The following is a 24,549-nucleotide window of genomic DNA, read 5'->3' as shown; positions in this document are numbered from 1 at the left end:
AAAATCATGTCAGAATCGCAGGAAATTTTCAAAAACTTGGATCAATTGTATTTGTTACTCTGGAAGCTTTTTCTCACCTTGAGGACTGTCTCTTCCTTGTCCTTTCACCTAGAATGTCATCTGCTGATCACTGACCAATCACCAACCAAATCAAATCTTAACTTCCTATGAAGTTGAGATAAGAATACACTGACCACAGAGCTTCACTAACTACTACTGTCAGGTCTAAATAACCTTTCCCAATTCTGAATTTCTGTTAACTCACCACCACACACTCTATACTTCATTGCATGTCATCTAATAGCATAATCTTAGTCATCTCAAGTTTCTAGGTCACGTGGTCTCAACCAGATTTCCCCTTCTTCTGCTTTATATTATTTGTAACATTTTTATTGGGCTTCCTTGATGGCTCAATGGTAAAGACTCCTCCTGCCAATGCAGGAGACACAAGTTTGGTCCCTGAGTTGGGAAGACGCCATGGAGAAGGAAATGGCAACCCACTCTAGTATTCTTGCCTGGGAAATCCCATGGAAAAAGGAGCCTGGCAGGCAGTTCATGGGGTCACAAAAGAGTGGGACATGACTTAGTGACTAAAAACAACATTTTTAGCAAAAAGTCTAGCAAAGTTTTAAACCCATTAATAAACACTTACTGTCAGACACTCAACTACAAGATATTCCCAAGACACTGAGTGAACAAGAGGATAGGATAACGGGCAATTAAAAAGAGTAACAAGAGAGTACCACTGACATATATATACACCACTAGTCCATTCTGAAGGTAATCAGCCCTGGGATTTCTTTGGAAGGAATGATGCTAAAGCTGAAACTCCAGTACTTTGGCCACCTCATGTGAAGAGTTGATTCATTGGAAAAGACTCTGATGACGGGAGGGATTGGGGGCAGGAGGAGAAGGGGACGACAGAGGACGAGATGGCTGGATGGCATTGCTGACTTGATGGACGTGAGTCTCAGTGAACTCCGGGAGTTGGTGATGGACAGGGAGGCCTGGCGTGCTGCGATTCATGGGGTCGTAAAGAGTCGGACACGACTGAGCAACTGATCTGATCTGACTACTACTACTACTACTGCTGCTGCTGCTGCTACTACTACTAAGTCACTTCAGTCGCGTCCGACTCCGTTCGACCCCATGGACTGCAGCCTACCAGGCTTCTCCATCCATGGGATTCTCCAGGCAAGAACACTGGAGTGGGTTGCCATTTCTTTCTCCAATGCATGAAAGTGAAAAGTGAAAGTGAAGTCGCTCAATCGTGTCTGACTCTTAGCGACCCCATGGACTGCAGCCTACCAGGCTCCTCCATCCATGGGATTTTCCGGGCAACAGTACTGGAGTGGGGTGCCATTGCCTTCTCCGATATATACACTACCATGTGCACAATAGATACCTAGTGGGAACCTGCTGTATAGCACAGGGAGTTCAGCTCAGAGATTTGATGACCTAGAGCGGTGAGATAGGGGTGGGAGGGAGGGAGGGAATATATGTGTCCATATAGCTGATTCATGTTGTTGTACAACAGAAACTAGCACAACATTGCAAAACAATTATACTCCAATAAAACATTAAATATTAGGCTTAATGTTTAAAAAATTACAAGGGGAAAATTATGAACATAAATATTTAGTACATTCATACTACTATGAGGATTACATGAAACTAATTTAGCAAAGAGTTACATTTAACACAAAATAAACACTAAGGAAAAGCTAGGCTTTACTAGTATAGTTGTTACGTAAAATATGCCCAAATCTGATGATTATCAATCAACTCTTCAGTTGCATTTCTCTGCAGAATATACATAAGTTCAGGAAAATCAAAGAAAAATTCTAAAAAATTATGAACTAACTATAGCTCATAGCTGTATTAGCCAACAATATGTACTTCCAAGAGAAATACTCAGGTAAACAGCAAAAGAATATGAAAAATGTAAATACATGTGATTATATTTTTCATACAGGGGCTCATTTTTCATGTGACTTTTCATAAGAATAAACATGAAATATCAATTAAAAAACACTGAAAAAGTAGTATATTTTCTCTCAATATTGAAATGAATGTAGGTTTGGTGAAAATTTGGGTCCTAAATTTGATTCAACAATTTATGCAAAAAAAATATTCTAAGGTACAAAAAGGTAACATGCAGCTTATTTGATTTTGCCAGTTCACATTAAAATAGCCTCCATAATGAACAGCATGAAAAGGCAAAAAGATAGGACACTGAAAGATGAACTCCCCAGGTCGGGAGGTGCCCAATATGCTACTGGAGATCAGTGGAGAAATAACTCCAGAAAGAATGAAGGGATGGTGCCAAAGCAAAAACAATACCCAGTTGTGGATGTGACTGGTGATAGAAGTAGGGTTCGATGCTTTAAAGAGCAATACTGCATAGGAACCTGGAATGTCAGGTCCATGAATCAAGGCAAATTGGAAGTGGTCAAACAGGAGATGGCAAGAGTGAACATTGATATTCTAGGAATCAGTGAACTAAGATGGACTGGAATGAGTGAATTTAACTCAGATGACCATTATATCTACTACTGTGGGCAGGAATCCCTTAGAAGAAATGGAATAGCCATCATGGTCAACAAAAGAGTCCGAAATGCAGTACTTGGATGCAGTCTCAAAAACGACAGAATGAACTCTGTTTCCAAAGCAAACCTTTCAATATCACGGTAATCCAAGTCTACGCCCCGACCATAAAAGCCGAAGAAGCTGAAGTTGAACAGTTCTATGAAGACCTACAGACCTTCTAGAACTAACACCCAAAAAAGATGTCCTTTTCATTATAGGGGACTGGAATGCAAAGTAGGAAGTTAAGAAACACCTGGAGTAACAGGCAAATTTGGCCTGGGAGTACAGAATGAAGCAGGGCAAAGGCTAACAGAGTTCTGCCAAGAGAACACACTGGTCATAGCAAACATCCTCTTCCAACAACACAAGAGAAGACTCTACACATGGACATCACCAGATGGTCAACACTGAAATCATACTGATTATATCCTTTGCAGCCAAAGATGGAGAAGCTCTATATAGTCAGCAAAAACCAGACCAGGAGCTGACTGTGGCTTGGATCATGAACTCCTTATTGCCAAATTCAGACTGAAATTGAAGAAAGTGGAGAAAACCACTAGACCATTCAGGTATGACCTAAGTCAAATCCCTAATGACTATACAGTGGAAATGAGAAATAGAATTAAGGGACTAGATCTGATAGACAGAGTGCCTGATGAACTATGGATGGAGGTTTCTGACATTGTACAAGAGATAGGAATCAAGACCATCCCCAAGAAAAAGAAATGCAAAAAAGCAAAATGGCTGTCTGAGGAGGCCTTGCAAATAGCTGTGAAAAGAAGGGAAGCAACAAGCAAATGAGAAAAGGAAAGATACACCCATTTGAATGCAGAGTTCCAAAGAATAGCAAGGAGAAATAAGAAAGCCTTGCTCAGCGATCAATGCAAAGAAATAGAGGAAAACAATAGAATGGAAAAGACGAGAGACCTCTTCAAGAAAATTAGAGATACCAAGGGAACATTTCATGCAAAGATGGGCTCAGTAAAGGAAAGAAATGGTAGGGACCTAACAGAGGCAGAAGATATTAAGAAGAGGTGGCAAGAATACACAGAAGAACTGTACAAAAAAGATTTTCACAACCCAGATAATCACGATGGTGTGATCACTCACTTAGAGCCAGACATCCTGGAATGTGAAGCCAAGTGGGCCTTAGGAAGCATCACTACAAACAAAGCTAGTGGAGGTGATGGAATTCCAGTTGAGCTATTTCAAATCCTGAAAGATGACACTGTGAAAGTGCTGCACTCAATATGCCAGCACATTTGGAAAACTCAGCAGTGGCCACAGGACTGGAAAAGGTCAGTTTTCATTCCAATGTCAAAGAAAGGCAATGTCAAAGAATGCTCAAACTACCGCACAATTGCACTCATCTCACACGCTAGTAAAATAATGCTTAAAATTCTCCAAGGCAGGCTTCAGCAATACGTGAACCATGAACTTCCAGATGTTCAAGGTGGTTTTAGAAAAGGCAGAGGAACAAGAGATCAAATTGCCAACATCTGCTGGATCATCGAAAAAGCAAGAGAGTTCCAGAAAAACATCTATTTCTGCTTTATTGACTATGTCAAAGCCTTTGACTGTGTGGATCACAATATACTGTGGAAAATTCTGAAAGAGATGGGAATACCAGATTACCTGACCTGCCTCTTGAGAAACCTGTATGCATGTCAGGAAGGAAAAGTTAGAACTGGACATGGAACAACAGACTGGTTCCAAATAGGAAAAGGCGTACATCAAGGCTGTATATGGAGAAGGCAATGGCAACCCACTCCAGTACTCTTGCCTGGAAAATCCCATGGACGGAGAAGCCTGGTAGGCTGCAGTCCATGGGGTTGCTAGGAGTTGGACACGACTGAGCGACTTCATGTTCACTTTTCACTTTCATGCGCTGGAGAAGGAAATGGCAACCCACTCCAGTGTTCTTGTCTGAAGAATCCCAGGGACTGGGAAGCCTGGTGTGCTGCCATCTATGGAGTCGCACAGAGTCGGACATGACTGAGTGACTTAGCAGCAGCAGCAGCAGCAGCAGCAGCAGCAAGGCTGTATATTGTCACCCTGCTTATTCAACTTAAATGCAGAGTACATCATGAGAGACGCTGGGCTGGAGGAAGGAAAAGCTGGAATCAAGATTGCCGGGAGAAATATCAATCACCTCAGATATGCAGATGACACCATCCTTATGGCAGAAAGTGAAGAAGAAGTAAAGAGCCTTTGATGAAAGTGAAGGAGGAGAGTGAAAAGTTGGCTTAAAGCTCAACATTCAGAAAACTAAGATCATGGCATCGGGTCCCATCACTTCATGGCAAATAGATGGGGAAACAGTAGAAACAGTGGCAGACTTTATTTTTTGGGGCTCCAAAAATCACTGCAGATGGTGATTGCAGCCATGAAATTATAAGATGCTTACTCCTTGGAAGGAAAGTTATGACCAACCTAGACAGCATATTAAAAAGCAGAGACATTAGTCTGTCAACAAAGGTCCATCTAGTCAAGGCTATGGTTTTTCCAGTGGTCATGTATGGATGTGAGAGTTGGACTGTGAAGAAAACTGAGCACCGAAGAATTGATGCTTTTGAACTGTGGTGTTGGAGAAGACTCTTGAGAGTCCCTTGAACTGCAAGGAGATCCAACCAGTCCATGCTAAAGGAGATCAGTCCTGGGTGTTCATTGGAAGAACTGATGTTGAAGCTGAAATTTCAATACTTTACCCACGTGATGCAAAGAGCTGACTCTTTTGAAAAGACTCTGATGCTGGGAAAGGTTGAGGGCAAGAGGAGAAGGGGACGACAGAGGATGAGATGGTTGGATGGCATCACCAACTCGATGGACATGGGTTTGAGTGGACTCCGGGGGTTGGTGATGGACAGGGAGGCCTGGCGTGCTGCGGTTCATGGGGTCGCAAAGAGTCAGATATAACTGAGCGACTGAACTGAACAGAACTGAAGGCCATACTAGGATTCAGATACCAGCAACTACATGACAGGGGCAAGGGTGTGTGACATTGTAAACTAGTGAGTAGAAGCCAGAGATGTGACTAAACATTCTACAGTGCACAGGACAGCCTGCCATGAAAAAGTTATCTGCTCCAAACCATCAGTACAGCTGACTTTGAGGACCCCTGCTTCAGAGCGAACAGGAAGAAGAAATCTATATGGAGGCCATTTCTCTATGCTTTTCTTCTGGTTGTGTCCTCCCTTTTTGTCATTGGCATGTTAACATATAACAGGCCAAGATCAGCTCTGAACTTAGCAAGAATGGGTCAGGAGGTCACACAGCCCTGCCTTATCTACCCAAGAATTGCTAGTGACTCAGTGAGGTTCTGGACTTCCCTTGTGGCTCAGCTGGTAAAGAATCTGCCTGCAATGTGGGAGACCTGGCTTTGATCCCTGAGCTGGGAAGATGCCCTGGAGAAGGGAAAGGCTATCTACTCCAGTATTCTGGCCTGGAGAATTCCATGGACTGTATTGTCCATGGGGTTGCAAAGAGTCAGACATGACTGAGTGATCATCACTTTCACTTTCCATGAGATTTAGGCAAGCCCTGTGGGGCACAGATTTACTGCAATAAAAATAAATATCTTATTGTAATAAACAGAGTGAATGCCTTTGAAGAGACCCACCTGCAGTTTCAGAGCACGTGACTACAGCAGAAAAATGGCCAAGGGTTTGGGATACTGACTAGGGTAGACAGCTTTCTTTTTCCATTGAAGATATCCACGAATTCACACTACTTTTGCTCCTTTATTTTAGTGATCTTTGTGATAACTTTTGTACTTGAAGGTGAAAACTATTAAAGCCCTCCAAACATCTATGAAAAACATTTTGCTAAGCATTCTGCCTTTGGCTGTTTGAGATAAGGATCTAGGCATATGTCGCGTGATTTATGTGTACAACTCAAACACTAACAATTCTAGGAATCTTTAGGAAGGCGCATTCTGTGCATGTACTTGCAGGTATGAAAGAATCTAATTAAGAAGTAATTTGAAATATGTTAGTATTTGAGATGCCAGGGAAATAGAAACAGAAGAAAAACCTTTGAAAATGTAAAATTAAGAAATATTCTTAGATGCTATTGCTGTTAGTGTTATAAATATTTAGTGACACTCTGCTAGCATGGTTCTAAGAGATTTACATAAATTAACCCATTTAATTCTTACAACAACTCAAAGAGGCAGGGACTATAATTATTACCATTTCACAGCTGAGGAAACTGAGGCATACTTTGAGTTGTCTGTCCAGTGAGGAAGTGGCAGAGACACAGTTATAACCCAGAGAGCCAGGCCTCAGGGCCTGTGCTTACCACTACCCTGTATATTTGGTCATAAGTTAAATGCTAAATTATAAGAAAAAAAGGTTTTTTTTTTTTAATAAAAATCACATTATATCTCATAATGCAACCCATTTTCTTCTTTTCTTAAGGGCATTAATAATTAACACTTTCTTTAAATTTATCTGTGTGGCACCCACTGAACTATTCTAGCAATATGATCTTAGGGGAAAGAAATCAGATACGAGGAAACTATTTGGAAAATGTGCTCATCATATTTTTATTTATAATATGTTCCAAATAAAATCATTCTAAATAAACAAATTACTATAATAGGTAATTATGGCCTATGTATATGATGAAAGTATATTTAGTCATTAAAATATCTACAAAGGTTTAATGGGGCTGTGAAAAAGTTTTGTTATGATAGATAATACAGTGTGCTGTGATATATAAGTGTGAGTTAGCAAATAAAAATGTGTGTAAATGTGTGTGTGTGTATACACATATACATATAGGTTTCTCTGGTGGCTCAGTGGTAAAGAATCCACCTGCATTGCATGAACCACAGGAGACACGAGGACACGAGTTTGATGCCTGTGTCAGGAAGATCCCCTGGAGGAGTGCATGGCAACCCACTCCAGTATTCTTGCCTGGAGAATTCCCATGAACAGAGAAGTCTGGTGAGCTACAGTCCATAGGGTCGCAGAGTCGGACATGACTGAAGCGACTTAACACAAGCATATATATATATATATATATATCTAATAATACTTGTGTTATTTAGGTATACTATATCTAAAATATACATAAAACAAACTTATGGTTACCAAAGGGGATGCTGGAAGGATGGATAAATTAGGAATTTGGGATTAACATATACACACTGCTGCTGCTAAGTCACTTCAGTCGTGTCTGACTCTGTGCGATCCCATAGATGGCAGCCCACCAGGGTCCCCCATCCCTGGGATTCTCCAGGCAAGAACATTGGAGTGGGTTGCCATTTCCTTCTCCAATGCAGGAAAGTGAAAAGTGAAAGTGAAGTCGCTCAGTCGTGTCTGACTTTCCAGACCCCACAGACTGCAGCCTACCAGGCTCCTCGGTCCATGGGAGTTTCCAGGCAAGAGTACTGGAGTGGGTTGCCATTGCCTTCTCTGATATACACACTGCTACATATAACATAGACAACAAAGACCTATTGTATAGCACAGGGAAATCTACTCAATATTTTGTAATAACCTATAAGGCAAAAGAAACTGAAAATGAGTATCTATATATCTATATATCTGAATCATTGTGCTGTATACCTGAAACTAACACAACACTATAAATTAACTGTACTAACAAAATTAAAAACAAACAAAAAATAAAACATACATGAATAAATTTCAAAGGTCCAAAACCAAATTCTGCCTTAATCAGTACTACAAAGGTTTTTAACATGGTCTAATCTTTAAAAACTGAACAAAGAATCCAGCACCACAGAAAAACATGTCTGTGATGCCACAATCTGATTTACCCTGAAACATTGATGTGACTAAAAAGAAAAGACATGAAAAAATAACACTTGTTTTGATATTTATCCATGTAAAATCTGTAACTGTGAGGGCACAACTCTGTGCCATGCGCAGGTGTCGGGTAGGAGCCATCTGCTCTGAAACCGAGCAATGGCAGGTGAGTTCAGAAACAGGAGGGACTCAGTTTAGTGGACAGGGACCAATCTCTCTGAAACCTGTAGCCCCCTTTACTTTTATAGGTGAGTATTTCCTATTATGCTTCTTCCTAGAAAAGGGATGGGCATGTGAATCAACTGTAGAAAAATTTATAACAATTTGGCACACTATTATGAAACTATATTATTAATACATAATTTTTAAAAGTTTAAGTCTAACAAACTTTAATGTTTTGGTCTTAGGAGTGCTGTGCTTGAATTCTGAAATGGTAAAAGTCTATTCTTTCCACCATCAGGTACTTCAAGAGGAGATTAGAACAGGGCAGAAAATTACACTCAAGGCTCAATGATGAAGGGAAACTGATAGCAGGATGAAAGCAGAAAAGTTAATATTTAACATTTAGACTTTCTAAATAAAGTTCACTGGACCTTCTCAATATCCTTGACCTTTCCTGTCCTGCACTTGTCATTTGTTCAAAGAGGACAAAGACTCTTGCTTTTCCTTCACGTTCATTAAACTTAGCACCTTCAGAGGAAGAAATGGTGAAATAAGTACCAGGAAACACATGTTTTGCTCTAATTTTTTTATAAAAGGCATTTTTAGCTTAAACATTTTTTAAAACCTTCTAAATTAGAAAAAATTTTAAAAGCCTTTGATTTTGCTCAAAAATGATTTAAATTTTGCTTTTCAGAAGTGAGACTTATTTATTAAACAGCAGCTATCAATTCTCCTGATAAATAATCTGATCAATCTTTTATGAGCCAGCTACAGTGCAAGCCTTTTCGTACTGTTCATGGGGTTCTTAAGACAAGAATACTGAAGTGGTTTGCCATTCCCTTTTCCAGTGGACCATGTTTTGTCAGACCACGTCATTACTTTGCTGAGAAAGGTCTATCTAGTCAAAGCTATGGTTTTTCCAGTAGTCATGTACGGATGTGAGAGTTGGACCATAAAGAAAGCTGAGCACCTAAGAATTGATGCTATTGAACTGTGATGCTGGAGAAGATTGTTGAGAGTCCCTTGGACTGCAAGATTAAACCAGTCAATCCTAAGGGAAATAAGTCTTGAATAATCATTGGAAGGACTGATGCTAAAGCTGAAGCTCCAATACTTTGGCCACCTGATGCAAAGAACTGACTCACTGGAAAAGACCCTGATGCCGGGAAAGACTGAAGGCAGGAGGAGAAGGGGACGACAGAGGATGAGATGGTTGGATGGCATCACCGACTCAATGAATATGAGTTTGAACAAGCTCTGGGAGTTGGTAATGGATAGGGAAGCCTGGCGTGCTGCAGTCTGTGGGGTTGCAAAGAGTAGGACATGGCTGAACGATTGAACTGAACTGACAGTGCAAGTTAATTAATGTTCCAGGTTTTTTTTTTTTTTTTTAAAGTAAGTTATTAACATGCTTTAAGAAAATTTGCAAGGTAGCTTCTTGCGCATATCTTTTTTTTCTCTTTTTTTTTGGTATAAATGGGTCAATGGTAAAATTATAACTAATTAAAATCTCATCTTAATCTAAATTTTAGAGTGAATCCATACTTGGTATAAAATCATCTTAACTAAGTTGATTAGAAAAATTACTCACATGTGAAAAAACAAAAAATTCACAATATAAAAAGTTCATCTTGAAATGTATTTAGACTTCCCTGGTGGCTTAGATAACGGTGAAGCATCTGCCTACAATGTGGGAGACACAGGTTTGATCCCAACCCAGGGAAATGTAATAGATCAGATTAATTACGGTTTCACAGTGTGGCTCAAGTAAGTAACAAACCTCTTAGGACTTGGTTAACTCTTCTCACACCTCCTCTCCCCTCTGTAAAAGCTACAGGCTATCACAGTAGAATTTTTTGTCTGTTTTGTTAATTGCTGTTGCCTTGCATCCTAGAGTTGCATTTGGTAAATAGTAGAAGACTGTTAAATATTCCTATAATGAATAAATGAATAACAGAATGAACTGATAGTATCTACCTTTCTTTCACAAATATTGATACCATAAAGCAGATTAATTCCACTGTGTAAGCATAATTATTCTTATTTTAAAAGTGCCATCTATATTCAGTTTCAAAATTAAGTTAGTTGAAAAAGAGCTATGTAAAGAAATGGGTAGAATCTAAATTTACAGAGCATGAGGATTATTAATGCAACACCAGGAAACTGCATTTACTTGAACTAAGCAGCCCCATAGTAGAGCCATGTGGCCTGGGACTTAGGCTCAAGTAAGTCTCATCTTTCAGGGGCTGCTCATAGAGAAATCTGTACATGGCAGTAAGGTGAGGCCTCTCACTAGCATCAATACAGTTCCATCTGCCATTACTAAGTTCAAGTTTCTGACTTTAGGTCTTTCATCAGGAAAAAAATTCAGGTGTGTAAACTGAGTAGTTTAGGAATTTAAATGTAAGATTTCTACAAATTCTCATTCTATTAGTAATATAAAAATCTGCTTTGAAAATTTTGATCATTTATCTCTAATAAAAATCAATGATCAATCAATGGGAATGTTTAACATCCAACCCTAAATGCAATCCTTTGGCCTCAAGTTCTTGTGAACTTAGAGGGTGATGGGGCCTTACAACAAAATGTTCTCTGGATGCTCAGGGATCCAGAGGGATGCTACTGATGCTAGATGGAATGCCAGGAAGCAGTGCTTCTTCCCCAGGGGTGCACATCAGAATATCCTTTGGAGATTTTTAAAAAGTGGTACACTTGCCAAAATTCATCCTACCACCTCATTTCCCATTTCCATCTCCAATAGATCCTGGGCAGGTGAATTTTTAAAAAATCCTTAGAATAATGTATGCTGATTCAGAATTAAAAAAAATTATCGAGAAGTAAATAATTTCTCTTCAAGGTTTTGAAGGTAAGTGTTAAAATGGAAAAAATAAACTTAAAATTAAATAACTGAATTGCTTGATTATGGCTGGTCACACAAGTTTCATGTTCACGCAAGAAAAATAGGTGGAAGAGTCAGAAATTAAATGACTATTTTAGAAGCACTTAGTTTTTTTTATTATAAATTTATTTATTTTAATTGGAGGCTAATTACTTTACAATATTGTATTGGCTTTTAATCACTTAGTTTTAAAGCTGATGAGAGGTCTGTTCTAATCCCATCATCCCAGAAATAATGTACAGGGGTCACAGAACTGAAATGATTTGTCCAGAATTGTACAGAGAATTGTAAACTTGACTATTAAAACCCCCTTCTCCTGACCAAAGTGAAGGTGAGAAATGAAGTAATGAACTGTCAAATTCAGGGCAAACTAAATGATTAATGGAAATGCAGGACGGCAACACACCTTCTGTGGCCTGGTGGGAAAGCAGATGGCAACACCCAGGCAGGGAGCTCTGCACTGCAGCTCTGAGGAGCTGTAAGCTAAAGGGTCTTGGCTCTGTAGTGACCTCCAACAGCCTCATTACCCCTCCTAGCCTGGCTTACAGATTTTGCTCATTTGGAGGAAATATATTTTTATAGCTCTGTTTCTTTTGGCTGTGCTGTGTGGCATGCAGGATCTTAGTTCCCTGACCAGGGACTGAACTCACCGTGCTCCCTGTATTGGGAATGCAGAGTCTTAACTACTGGAATGCCAGGGAAGTCCTGAAATACATTTCTATCTTGTTAAAGTCAGGGTTGTTTGGGGTTTGTGTGCTTAGTCACTCAGTCATGTCCAGCTCTTTGAGACCCCATGGACTGTAAGCCTCCAGGGTCCTCTGTTCATGGGGATTCTCCAAACAAGAATACTGGAGTGGGTTGCCAGGCCCTCCTCCAGGGGATCTTCCCAACCCAGGGATCGAACCCAGGTCTCCCACACTGCAGGCAGATTCTTTCAGTCAGTCAGTCAGTTCAGTCATTCAGTCCCCTTCTCTTCCTGCTTTCAACCTTTCCCAGCATCAGGGTCTTTTATGTAAAAAAACAAACAAACAACAACAAAAAAGACCACCTAATCCAAACTGATGTAAGATTTTCCTCAAATTCTGCCTTATCCGTGGAGCTATCTCTGACAGTACAGAATAAACAGCAAAATGCCCCACTCCCTATTAACATGACCCTACTAAATCAGTCCTGAATATTCATTGGAAGGACTGATGCTGAAGCTGAAACTCCAATTTGGCCACCTGATGTGAAGAACTGACTCATCTGAAAAGACACTGATGCTGGGAAAGATTGAAGGCGGGAAGAGAAGGGGCTGACAGAGGATGAGATGGTTGGATGGCATTACCAACTCGATGGACATGAGTTTGAGTAAGCTCCAGGAGTTGGTGATGGAGAGGGAAGCCTGGTGTGCTACAGTCCATGGGGTCATAAAGAGTCAGACACGACTAAGTGACTTGAAATGAACTTTACTTATTTCCACTGCATCCAGTACCATCAAACACATTGTGTATCTACTTTCGTTAATTTTTGTCTTTTCCCCCAAGCAGATGTAAGTTCCATGAGGGCAGAAACTTTGGTTTGTGTTGCAAACACTGTGGGATAGAGAGAGAGTGAAGGGAGAATGAAGGGAGAGTGAAAGAAAGGTAAGCCCCCTCCCACCCCACCTTAGAGAGAAATCCCACTGCTTACTTTTATTGGCCAAAATTTAGTCATGGTGACACACAGCTGCCAGGGAAATTAGGGAAAGTGGTCTTATAGCTGTGCATCCGTGTACCCAGCCAAGAAAGAGAAGGAGATTAGATCTTGGGAGGCCACTGGCAGTCTTGACCACAGACCTAAAGAAATAAAGGAAAGTCTCAGAAGAATGTCTGGGGAGGAGCATTTCAGAGGCAGAGCAGTGCAAAGATCCTGAGGAGGAAGCATGATTTGCAAGTCTGAGGAGCAGCAAGGAGGCCACTGTAGCTGAAGACAAATGAGTGAGAAGAGAAGTGGCAGGAGGTGCCGTCACTGAAGCAGCAGAGGGCTCAGATCATGGAGACCTGTGGGCACTTCTGACACTTTGGTTTTCACCTTGAGGGGGAAAAAACTTTGATAAAGTGTTGAACAAAGAAGAAACAGGTCTTTCATTTTAAAAGGATCCTTACTGCTACATCAAGAAAAGGCTGGTTAGAGTTATTAAAGGAGACCAGCTAGGAAGTAACTGAGAAGTTTGTGAATTGGATCAGGGAGACATTGAGAGAAGACCGGATTCTGGACATGCTTTGGACATGGAGTCAACAGGATTTGCTGATGCCATGGACAGGAGGAAGGATTCAAGGATGACTCCAAAGGTTTTGGCCCTAACATTGAAAAAAGGGAACTGCCATCATGGAGTTGGAAAAGACAGCAGGAGGTAGAGATTCTGGTGGGTAAATCAGGAGTTTATAGCTCTAGACATGCTAGAATTGAGATGCACATAAGATAGACAAGTGGAGATGTCATGGAGGCAGTTAGATACAGGAGTTAAGAGTTGAGAGGCTTGAACTGCAAATACATGTTTGGAAATTATCTGTATATAGATGGTATTCAAAAACCAAGTAATTGGAAGAGATCACCTAGAGAGTGAATCTAGATAGAGAAGGGAAGAAGACTAAGAATTGACCTCCAGAGCACTCCAAGGTTAGACAGACTAAGGAGTGGACAGTAAAGTAGAGGGAAACCTATCAGTGTCCTGAAAGGCAAGGGAAAGGGGTCTCAACAAGGAAGGAATAAATTCAGTTACCATATAATCCAGCAATTTGAAAACACTGGTCCACATAAAGACTTGTATGTGAATGCTCATTGCACCATTACTCACTAAAGTCAAAGAATGGAAACAACTCAAATATCCATTGCCAGATGAATGGACAGCTAAATGTGTATATCCATATAATAGTATATTATTCAGCAGTAAAAAGGGATGAAGCAATGATATATGCTATAACAGAGATGAATCTTGAAAACATCACATTCAGTGAAAGAAGGCAGATGCAAAGAAAATATACTGGATTATTCCATTTATATAAAATGTCCAGAACACACACATCTGGAGAGACAAAATGTAAATCACTGGCTACGAGGGACTGAGTGATGGGAAGTGACTGCAAATGACTATGGGGTTACTCTATGAAGTGATGAAATGTCTTGGATATGTGAATATATTAAAAATCATTGAATTGCAAATTTATAATTAGCTCAGTTGGTAAAGAATCTGCCTGCAATGCAGGAGACCCTTGTTTGATTCCTGGGTCAGGAAGATCCACTGGAGAAGGGATAGGCTACCCACTACAGTATTCTTGGGCTTCCCTTGTGGCTCAGTTGGTAAAGAATCCGCCTGCAATGCAGAAGACCTGGATTTGATCCCTGGGTTGGGAAGATCCCCTGGAGAAGGGAAAGGCTACCCACTCCCACTCCAGGGTTCTGGCTTGGAGAATTCCATGGACTGTATAGTCCATGGGGTTGCAAAGAGTCAGACACGACTGAGTGACTTTCACTTTCACGTATTATGGTACACAAATTATATCTCAAAAAGTTGTATTATACATCAAAAAATTACATCTTTAAAAAAGAATGCATGACCAAGTGTATCAAATGCTGCTGACAGGGTGAATAAGATGAAAATTAAGAACTGGCCACTGATTTTCACAAAGTGGCATCATTTGACAAAACCATTTCATTCTGTAGCAGGACTGATTAGTGTGGGTTACAGAGAGAACAGAGAAGAAGTGAAACAGCAAGCTTATATAATTCATTGAGGATTTCTGTTGTAAGAAATAGCAGAGCAAATGGGTGAAGGTTAAATGATGAGGGGCATGTTGGAGTCAAGAAAGAGGTTGAACGTGTTAGTTGCTCAGTCATGTCTGACTCTTTGCAACTCCATGGACTGTAGCCCACTGGGCTCCTCTGTCCATGGGATCCTTCAAGCAAGAATACTGCAGTGGGTAGCCAGCGTTACCTTCTCCAGGGGATCTTCCTGATCCAGGGATTGAACCCCAGTCTCCTGCACTGCAGGCAGATTCTTTACCATCTAAGCCAACAGAGAAGCTCTCAAAAGGAAAGGTCCTCCCCTGCCCTCCAGCCCCAACTAAGTTTGGAAATACAGCATACTTCTGCACTAATGGGATTGACTTGGTAGAGAGACAAAAAACCTGATGATCCCAGAAAGGAGGAGAGGGTAGAGGGTATGGGATCTTATCCACAGGGGAGGGCTGCTCTAGGAGAGAAGCAAACACAGCACATCTCTTGTGAGTGGAAGGAAGGCGAGAGCACAGCACAGGTGCAGAGTGGATGAAGGTGAGAACTGATGGACATTCTCTCTTGATGTTCTCAAATGGAAGTAAGGTCATCATCTGAGAGTGAACAATGAGAAGGGGGATGTTGTAGGTTAAGGACAAAGGAGAAGGTATACAACAGTGTTTAAAAGAGAGTAGAGAGAAAGGACTGGAGAGAGCAGTTGGACTGCCAGCAAAATGAAGGCCCATTTGAGGATGGTAGTCACACATTTAAAGTGAGACATCAGGCCCAGAATTAGTAGTTAAAAGGTAATAACAAAGATCAGGGTAGAATTAAATAAACCAGAGGCTAAAAAGACAACTAAAAATGAAACTAAGAACTAGATTTTAGAAAAGATAAGCAAAACAGATAAACTTTTAGCTAGATTCACAATGAAAAAAAGAGAGAGGATTCAAATAAACAAGTGAAGGAGGAAGTGTTACAAATGATACTACAGAAATACAAATGACCATAGATTACTAAGAACAGTTATATGCTAACAAATTGGATAATCTAGGAGAAACAGATAAATTCCTAGAAGCATATAATCTACCAAGACTTGATTCAAGACTGAATCAAGACTGAAGAAACAAATTCTGAACAGACCAGTTACTAGTAAAGGGACTGAATCAGTAATCAGAATCTTCTGAACAAACGAAAGTCCAGAACCAGATGGTTTCACTGATGGAGTCTACTAAACAATCAAAGAATTAATACTAAATTCCAAACTCTTACAAAAAATAAGAGAGAAGCCAACACTTTCAGATTCATTTTATAGGTCAGTAAACCCTGATACCAACCAGATATGGATACAAGAAGAAAAGAAAATTACAGGCTAATATTCTTAATGATAATTACAATTTATAATTTAACGTATATGCAGAGTACATCATGCAAAATGCCAGGCTGGATGAAGCTCAAGCTGGAAACAAGATTGCTAGGAGAAATATCAATAACCTCAGATATGCAGAAAACACAACCCTAATGGTAGGAAACAAAGAGGAACTGAAGAGCCTCTTGTTGAAGGTGAAAGAGGAGAGTGAAAAAGTTGGTTTAAAACTCAACATTCAAAAAACAAAGTTCACGGCATTTGGCCCCATCACTTCATGGCAAATAGATGGGGAAACAATGGAAACAGTGACAGACTTTATTTTCTTGGGGTCCAAAATCACTGTGGCTGGTTACTGCAGCCATGAAATTAAAAGATGCCTTCTCCTTGGAAGAAAAGCTATGACAAACCTAGATAGATATATCACTTTAATGACAAAGGTCAGTATAGTCAAAGCTATGGTTTTTCCAGTAGTCATGTACAGATGTGAGAGTTGGACCATAAAGAAGGCTGAGTGCCAAAGAATTGATGCTTTTGAACTGTGGTGTTGGAAAAGATTCTTGAGTCCCTTGAACTTCAGTGAGATCCAACCAGTCTATCAAAGGAAATCCATCCTGAATATTCATTGGAAGGACTGATGCTGAAGCTGAAGTTCCAATAATTTGGCTATCTAATGCCAAGAGCCAATTCATTGGAAAAGACCCTGATGCTAGGAAAGATTGAAGGCGAGAGGAGAAGGGGAAAACAGAGCATGAGATGGTTGGATGGCATCATTGATTCAGTAACATGAGTTTGAGCAAAATCCAGGAAATAGTGAAGGACAAGGAAGCCTGGTGTGCTGCAGTCCATGGGATTGCAGAGTTGGACACGACTGAGCAACTGAACAACAATAAGTCCTTAATGAACACTGTTGTTGTTGTTTAGTTGCTAAGTTGTGTCCAACTGTTTTGTGATCCCATGGACTGCAGCCCATCAGGCTCCTCTGTCCATTGGATTTCCCAGGCAGGAACAGTGGAGAGGCTTGCCATTTCCTTCTCTGAGGCATCTTGACCCAGGGATCAAACTAGAGTCACCTGCATTGCATGCAGATTCTTTACCACTGAGCCACCTGGGAAGCTTAATGAACACACATGTAAAAACTCTCAACAAAATATCAGCAATGATACATTAAATTAAAAAATACTTTAAAGGATCACATACTATAATCACATGGGATTGAATCCAGGGATGCAGTGATGGTTCAATATCAGAAAATCAATAAATGTGAAACACTGTATTAACAAAATGAAGGATAAAAACCATAATATTCTCAATAAAGAAAAAGCATTTGTCAAAAATTCAACCTAAGACGAAAAAAAAAAAAGACCCTCTCAACAAAATGGGTATAGAAAGAACGCAATTCAACATAATAAAAGTCATATATGATCAGGCCACAGTTAACATGATACTCAACAGTGAGAAGCTTAAAGCTTTTCCTCTGAGACCAGGAAAAAGACAATGTGGCCACTCATGTGACTTTTATTCAACACAGTGTTACCACAGCAATTCAGTTCAGTTCAGTCGCTCAGTCATGTCTGACTCTTTGTGACCCCATAGACTCCAGCATGCCAGGCCTCCCTGTCCATCACCAACTCCCGGAGTCCACCCAAACCCATGTCCATTGAGTCGGTGATGCCATCCAATCATCTTATCCTCTGTTGTCCCCTTCTCCTCCTGCCCTCAATTTTCCCCAGCATCAGGGTCTTTTCTAATGAGTCAGCTCTTCGCATCAGGTGGCCAAAGTATTGAGGTTTCAGCTTCAACATCAGTCCTTCGAATGAACACCCAGGACTGATCTCCTTTAGGATGGACTGGTTGGATCTCCTTGCAGTCCAAGGGACTCTCAAGAGTCTTCTCCAACACCACAGTTGAAAAGCATCAATTCTTCGGTGCTCAGCTTTCTTTATAGTCCAACTCTCACATCCATACATGACCAATGGAAAAACCATAGCCTTGACTAGATGGACCTTTGTTGACAAACTAATGTGTCTGCTTTTTAATATGCTGTCTAGGTTGGCCATAACTTTCCTTCAATTAGGCAAAATAAAAGTTGACATATTGTTAATAAAAGTTAACAAATCAAAAAGAAAGAACTTTTGCTTGCAAATGACATGGTCTTGTGTACAGGAAACCCTAAAGATGCCACCAAAAATAACTATTAGAACAAATGGGTTCAGTTAGATATTTTATTCTTTAGATGCAATTATACATGGAATTATTTTCTTAATTTCACTTTCTGATAGTTTATTATTAGTTATAGAAACACAACAGATTTTTGAATACTGATTTTAACTGAACCCATTTGTTCTAATAGTTATTTTTGGTGGCATCTTTAGGGTTTCCTGTACACAAGACCATGTCATTTGCAAGCAAAAGTTCTTCCTTTTTGATTTGTTAACTTTTATTAACAATATGTCAACTTTTATTTTGCCTAATTGAAGGAAAGTTATGGCCAACCTAGACAGCACATTAAAAAGCAGACACATTAGTTTGTCAACAAAGGTCCGTCTAGTCAAGGCTATGGTTTTTCCAAAACTAATACAATTATGTAAAGTTTAAAAATAAAATAAAATTAAAAAAAGAATAAAATATCTAGGTATAAATTTAACCAAGGAAGTGAAAGACATGTACAATGAACACTGGAAGACAGTGATGAAAGAAACTGAAGAAGAAACAAATAAATAGAAAGATACTCCATGCTCATGGGTTGGAAGAATTAATATTGTTAAAATGTTCTACATAATACTCAAAACAATAAACAGATTCAATGCAATTCTTATAAAAATTCCACTTTCATTTTTCACAGGAATAGAATAAATGGTCCTAAAATATGTATGAAGACATACAAGACTGCAAAATAGCCAAAGCATCTTGAGAAGGAAGAACAAAGCTGGAGGCATTGTACTTCCTGAACTCAAGCCACATTACAAAGCTACAGTAAATAAAATAATATGGTATTGGCATAAAAAACAGACTCAGATCAACAGAACAAAATAGAAAACTCAGAAATAAACTCAAGCATATCTGGTAAATTAACTCATGACAAAGGAGAGATAAGAATATACAATGGGGAAAGAATAGTATCTTCAGTAAGTGGTGTTGGGAAAACTGAGCAGCCACATGGAAAAGAAACTGGACCACTATCTTACCCCATACACAAGAATAAATTCAAAACACATCAAAAGACTTGAATGTAAGATCTGAAACCATAAAACTCCTAGAAGAAAATAGGAGGTAAGCACATTAACATTAGTCTTGAAAATGTTTTTTGGATTTGACATCAAAAGCAAAGGCAACAGCAACAAAAAATAGACAAGTAGGAGGACATCAGTCTAAAAAGCTTCTGCATCGCATAGGATACCAACAAAATAAAAAAGTAACCTACTGAACAGGAAAAATATTTGCAGGTCATGTATCTGATAAGAGGTTAATATCCAAATTATGTAAAGAACTCATTCAACTCAATAGAAAAAAAAATCCAATTAGAAAATGAGGATCTGCATTTTTCCAAAGAAGACAGATGGTCAACAACAGGTACATGAAAAGGTGCTCAATATCAATCATCATCAGAGAACTACAAATCAAAATCAAAAGTAACATATCATCTCACATCTGTTAGAATGACTATTATCAAAAAAAAAAAAAAAGAAGTTTCAAGGATATGGAAAAAAGGGAACCCTGTGTATTGTTGGTGGGAATGTAAATTGGTACAGCCACTATGGAGAACAGTATGAAGGTTTCTCAAGAAACTAAAAAACAGAACTACTATATGACCTAACAATTCCACTGCTGAGCCTGTATCCAAAGAAAATGAAGTCGCTATCTCAAAAAGATACCTTCAAATCCATGTTCATTGTAACATTACTTATAATATTAACAGTGAAAGTGTCCATAGACAAATAAACACATAAATAAAATGTGATACAGACACACACAATGAAAAAAGGGAAATCTTGCCATTTTCACCAAACTGGATGAACCCTTGAGAGCATTATACTATGTGAAATAAGTTAGACAGAGAAAGACAAATACTACGTGATCTCATTTACATGTGGAATCTAAACAAAAAAAAAAGAAGCCCAAAGAAACAAAGAATAGACTGTCGGTTGCCAGAGGAATGGGGAAGCAGGTGGGTGAAACAGGTAAAATTAATTAATGTGGTCAAAGATACAAACTTCCAGGCATACGATAAGTCCTGAGGATTTTATGTACAACGTACTGACAATAGTTAATAATACTGTGCTGCATGTTTGAATGTTGCTAAAAAAGTAGATTTTAAAAGTTTTTATCACAATAAACAAAAAAAGTTGTACCTATATGTGATGATGGATATTAATTAAACTTATTGTGGTAATCACTTCATAACACATACAGCTGACTCTTGAACAACAAACACAGAGGATTAGAGATGCTGATGAAAATTCAAGTTTTACTTTACCATATGCCCTCTATATCTGCAGTACTGCATGAGTTATTCGACACACCATGGGTCATGCAGTAAATACTGGGGGAAAAAAAAACCCATGGACAGGTGAACCTGAGCAGTTCAACCCTGTGCTGTTCAGGGTCAAACAGCATGTATCTCAAATCATAATGCTGTAGACCTAAAACTAGTACAGTGGTATGTGTCAACAAATCTCAGCAAAAAAATTAAGTGAGCTATCAGCTTAGTTTTGTGGGTTTCTCTAGCTCTGTTCAGCTGCTGAGTAGGCAAGGAGTGAGCAGCCTGCTGATTTCAGAGAGGGTTGAAATTTTAAGGAAGCAGATATTAGCTTCTTTATTCTCATGTTGTAAGTGATTGTTTACCTGCTGTCAGTCTCATTACTTTAGTGACACCTGAGTGTATGTCTTTCACACTGTTGCCTCCTCTGCCTATAACTTTGACATATAATAGGTGATTAATAAATGTTTAATATAATATTAATGTTTATAATATTATATTGTATACATATATACTAATATATTATAATAAATAATAAATGTTTAATATGGTATTTTCTTTCTGAAAACATTTTATAAACTATTTCGTTGATTATTCTCCCTCCCTAAAACACAGCCAATGAATTACTTAGACAGATTTACTTATAAACTATTTAAGACTACAGTTTTCCCCTACAGGTTCTTTATATTTAAATGGAAAAAAGTAATATTTTCAGAAAGTAGTTACTTTTCTTTTTTTTTTTTAGCTTTTTTTTTTTTAGTTTTCTTTTTTTTTAATTTTATTTTTAAACTTTACAATATTGTATTAGTTTTGCCAAATATCAAAATGAATCCGCCACAGATATACCTGTGTTCCCCATCCTGAACCCTCCTCCCTCCTCCCTCCCCATACCCTCCCTCTGGGTCGTCCCAGTGCACCAGCCCCAAGCATCCAGTATCGTGCATTGAACCTGGACTGGCGACTCGTTTCATACATGATATTATACATGTTTCAATGCCATTCTCCCAACTCCCCACCCTCTCCCTCTCCCACAGAGTCCATAAGACTGATCTATACATCAGTGTCTCTTTTGCTGTCTCGTACACAGGGTTATTGTTTCCATCTTTCTAAATTCCATATATATGTGTTAGTATACTGTATTGGTGTTTTTCTTTTTGGCTTACTTCACTCTGTATAATAGGTTCCAGTTTCATCCATCTCATTAGAACTGATTCAAATGTATTCTTTTTAATGGCTGAGTAATACTCCATTGTGTATATGTACCACTGCTTTCTTATCCATTCATCTGCTGATGGGCATCTAGGTTGCTTTCATGTCCTGGCTATTATAAACAGTGCTGCGATGAACATTGGGGTACACGTGTCTCTTTCCCTTCTGGTTTCCTCAGTGTGTATGCCCAGCAGTGGGATTGCTGGGTCATAAGGCAGTTCTATTTCCAGTTTCTTAAGGAATCTCCACACTGTTCTCCATAGTGGCTATACTAGAAAGTAGTTACTTTTCAAAAGTAATCCGTTTTCTGAAAACTAATCAGATGAGTTCACCAAAATACTAATCAAACATAAAATGTCTTCTGATAATGTCATGGGTGAGTTGAGGTGGATGAAACTGGAGCCTATTATACAGAGTGAAGTAATCCAGAAAGAAAAACACCAATACAGTATACTAACGCATATATATGGAATTTAGAAAGATGGTAACAATAACCCTGTATACGAGACAGCAAAAGAGACACTGATGTATAGAACAGTCTTATGGACTCTGTGGGAGAGGGAGAGGGTGGGATGATTTGGGAGAATGGCATTGAAATACGTATAATATCATATATGAAATGAGTCGCCAGTCCAGGTTCGATGCACGATGCTGGATGCTTGGGGCTGGTGCACTGGGACAACCCAGAGGGATGGTATGGGGAGGGAGGAGGGAGGAGGGTTCAGGATGGGGAACACATGTATACCTGTGGTGGATTCATTTCGATATATGGCAAAACCAATACAATATTGTAAAGTTTAAAAATAAAATAAAATTAAAAAAAATAAATAAATAAAAGAAAAAAAATAAATAAAAAATATTAGCTTATTCCTCTATGCATAAATATGAGGGCATGTAACCCAACCCAGCCTAGGTGTCTCCAAAAAAAATGAGAGCTAACTCCCCAGGGAAAGATACATATTTGCAGGATACCTGGTTGTAAGACTTCTCATACTGTTCAGCAACAGATGAGCTTCCTCCTCTGGAAACTTCTAGTATAATTCTTTCTCCCATGTCTGTGAACAGTAACTATCAAGTGATCTGGTTGTGTTTTTATGATAAATTCATAATTAAAGGTACATTTTTCAGGGGAGGGAAAGCACCTCCCACATCAAAAACAGTAAAGGAACAGAATATTGCATTTAAGGCTCTTTCTGAAGGTGCTGTTTCGGTGAGCAGGGCAGCAACTTCTATCTGCACGTATTTGTCAATGTGTGTTGTGAGCATGACTGCCAAAAAATGATTAAAGGGATAAAAAAAAAAATGCTCTTTGTAGTCCAAGCTTTCTTTAAACAGAGGTCTTACTATAAACAAGGAAAGCTGATGGAATGTTTTGTACTCCTTTTGCCAAACTCTGAAACTAATGAACCCTAATCCGCAAAGCCACCTGGGAATAACAAGATCTAGTCAGTGGAGTTTCTTTCCTTTTGGCAGAAGTCTCCATTACGGCCCAGCTCAGTGCAACAAACTGGAAGACGTCACTGGGTATTTGGTTTTAGTAAAATACCTATTCTCAATACATTATAAACCATTTTCACTGTCATAAATATAAGTATTTTATTTTACATCATATTCATTTCTGGGGAAGAAACTGGCTTTGAATTCTACATATTTCTTCCTGTTGCTGGTTGCATGATTTGGGGCAAGTCTACTTTCCAAAGCTGCACTGCCTCATCTGTATAATTGAAAACCTACACCTCCTAAGACATAATGGAAATTAAATGAGATAATTCTCATTCCATTAGTGCTGAGAACAGAATAAGCACATAATAAATGAGAGATGTGAGAGCTATTAATTTTAACAATTAACAGATACAATAAAGGACTGCAGAACTTGGGACAACATGTCACTATTACCAAATTAACCTAGTGATTTAATCTCAGACAGCATTCCTCAAATTTGACAACAATGCAATTCAGTGAGTGTTTATTGAACAATTACAGCATGCTGGGCCTCGGGCTAAGTCCTGGCATCATTAGTGATGCTGGCTGCTGTCTTAAAGAAGTAGGGTATCGAGCAGGGAGACAGACACACAGACTCCTACCTCCAGTAATGAGCACAACTGCAGTAAGAGCTAACTGCTATGTTTACTGAATAGGAGGCATAATATAGTATGTATAGTTCCCCTTTTTAAATTAAAAAACAACCCTATGAATTAGGTACTGTTATTCTCAAGTTATCAAGGTGAGAACTGAGATACAGAGAACTTAAACTTGCTAATAAAGCGACAAATCTAGGATTTGAATTTCTGGCAATCTCATGAAGGAGCCAGCAATCTTAACTATTATGCCACCC

The 24,549-nt window shown here is 39.1% G+C and overlaps 1 protein-coding gene across 10 annotated transcripts in view; it reads right to left on the bottom strand.

Moving 5' to 3' along the window:
- FAM13A (family with sequence similarity 13 member A) overlaps positions 1 to 24,549 on the bottom strand; it is a 337,557-nt gene that overhangs the window by 126,479 nt on the left and 186,529 nt on the right. The window lies entirely within an intron of this gene.

This window comes from Bos javanicus, chromosome 6 (genome assembly GCF_032452875.1).
Source record: "Bos javanicus breed banteng chromosome 6, ARS-OSU_banteng_1.0, whole genome shotgun sequence".
Lineage (NCBI taxonomy): Eukaryota > Metazoa > Chordata > Mammalia > Artiodactyla > Bovidae > Bos > Bos javanicus.
Note: the sequence above shows the minus strand (reverse complement) of the source record. Positions and strands in the feature narration are given on the sequence as shown.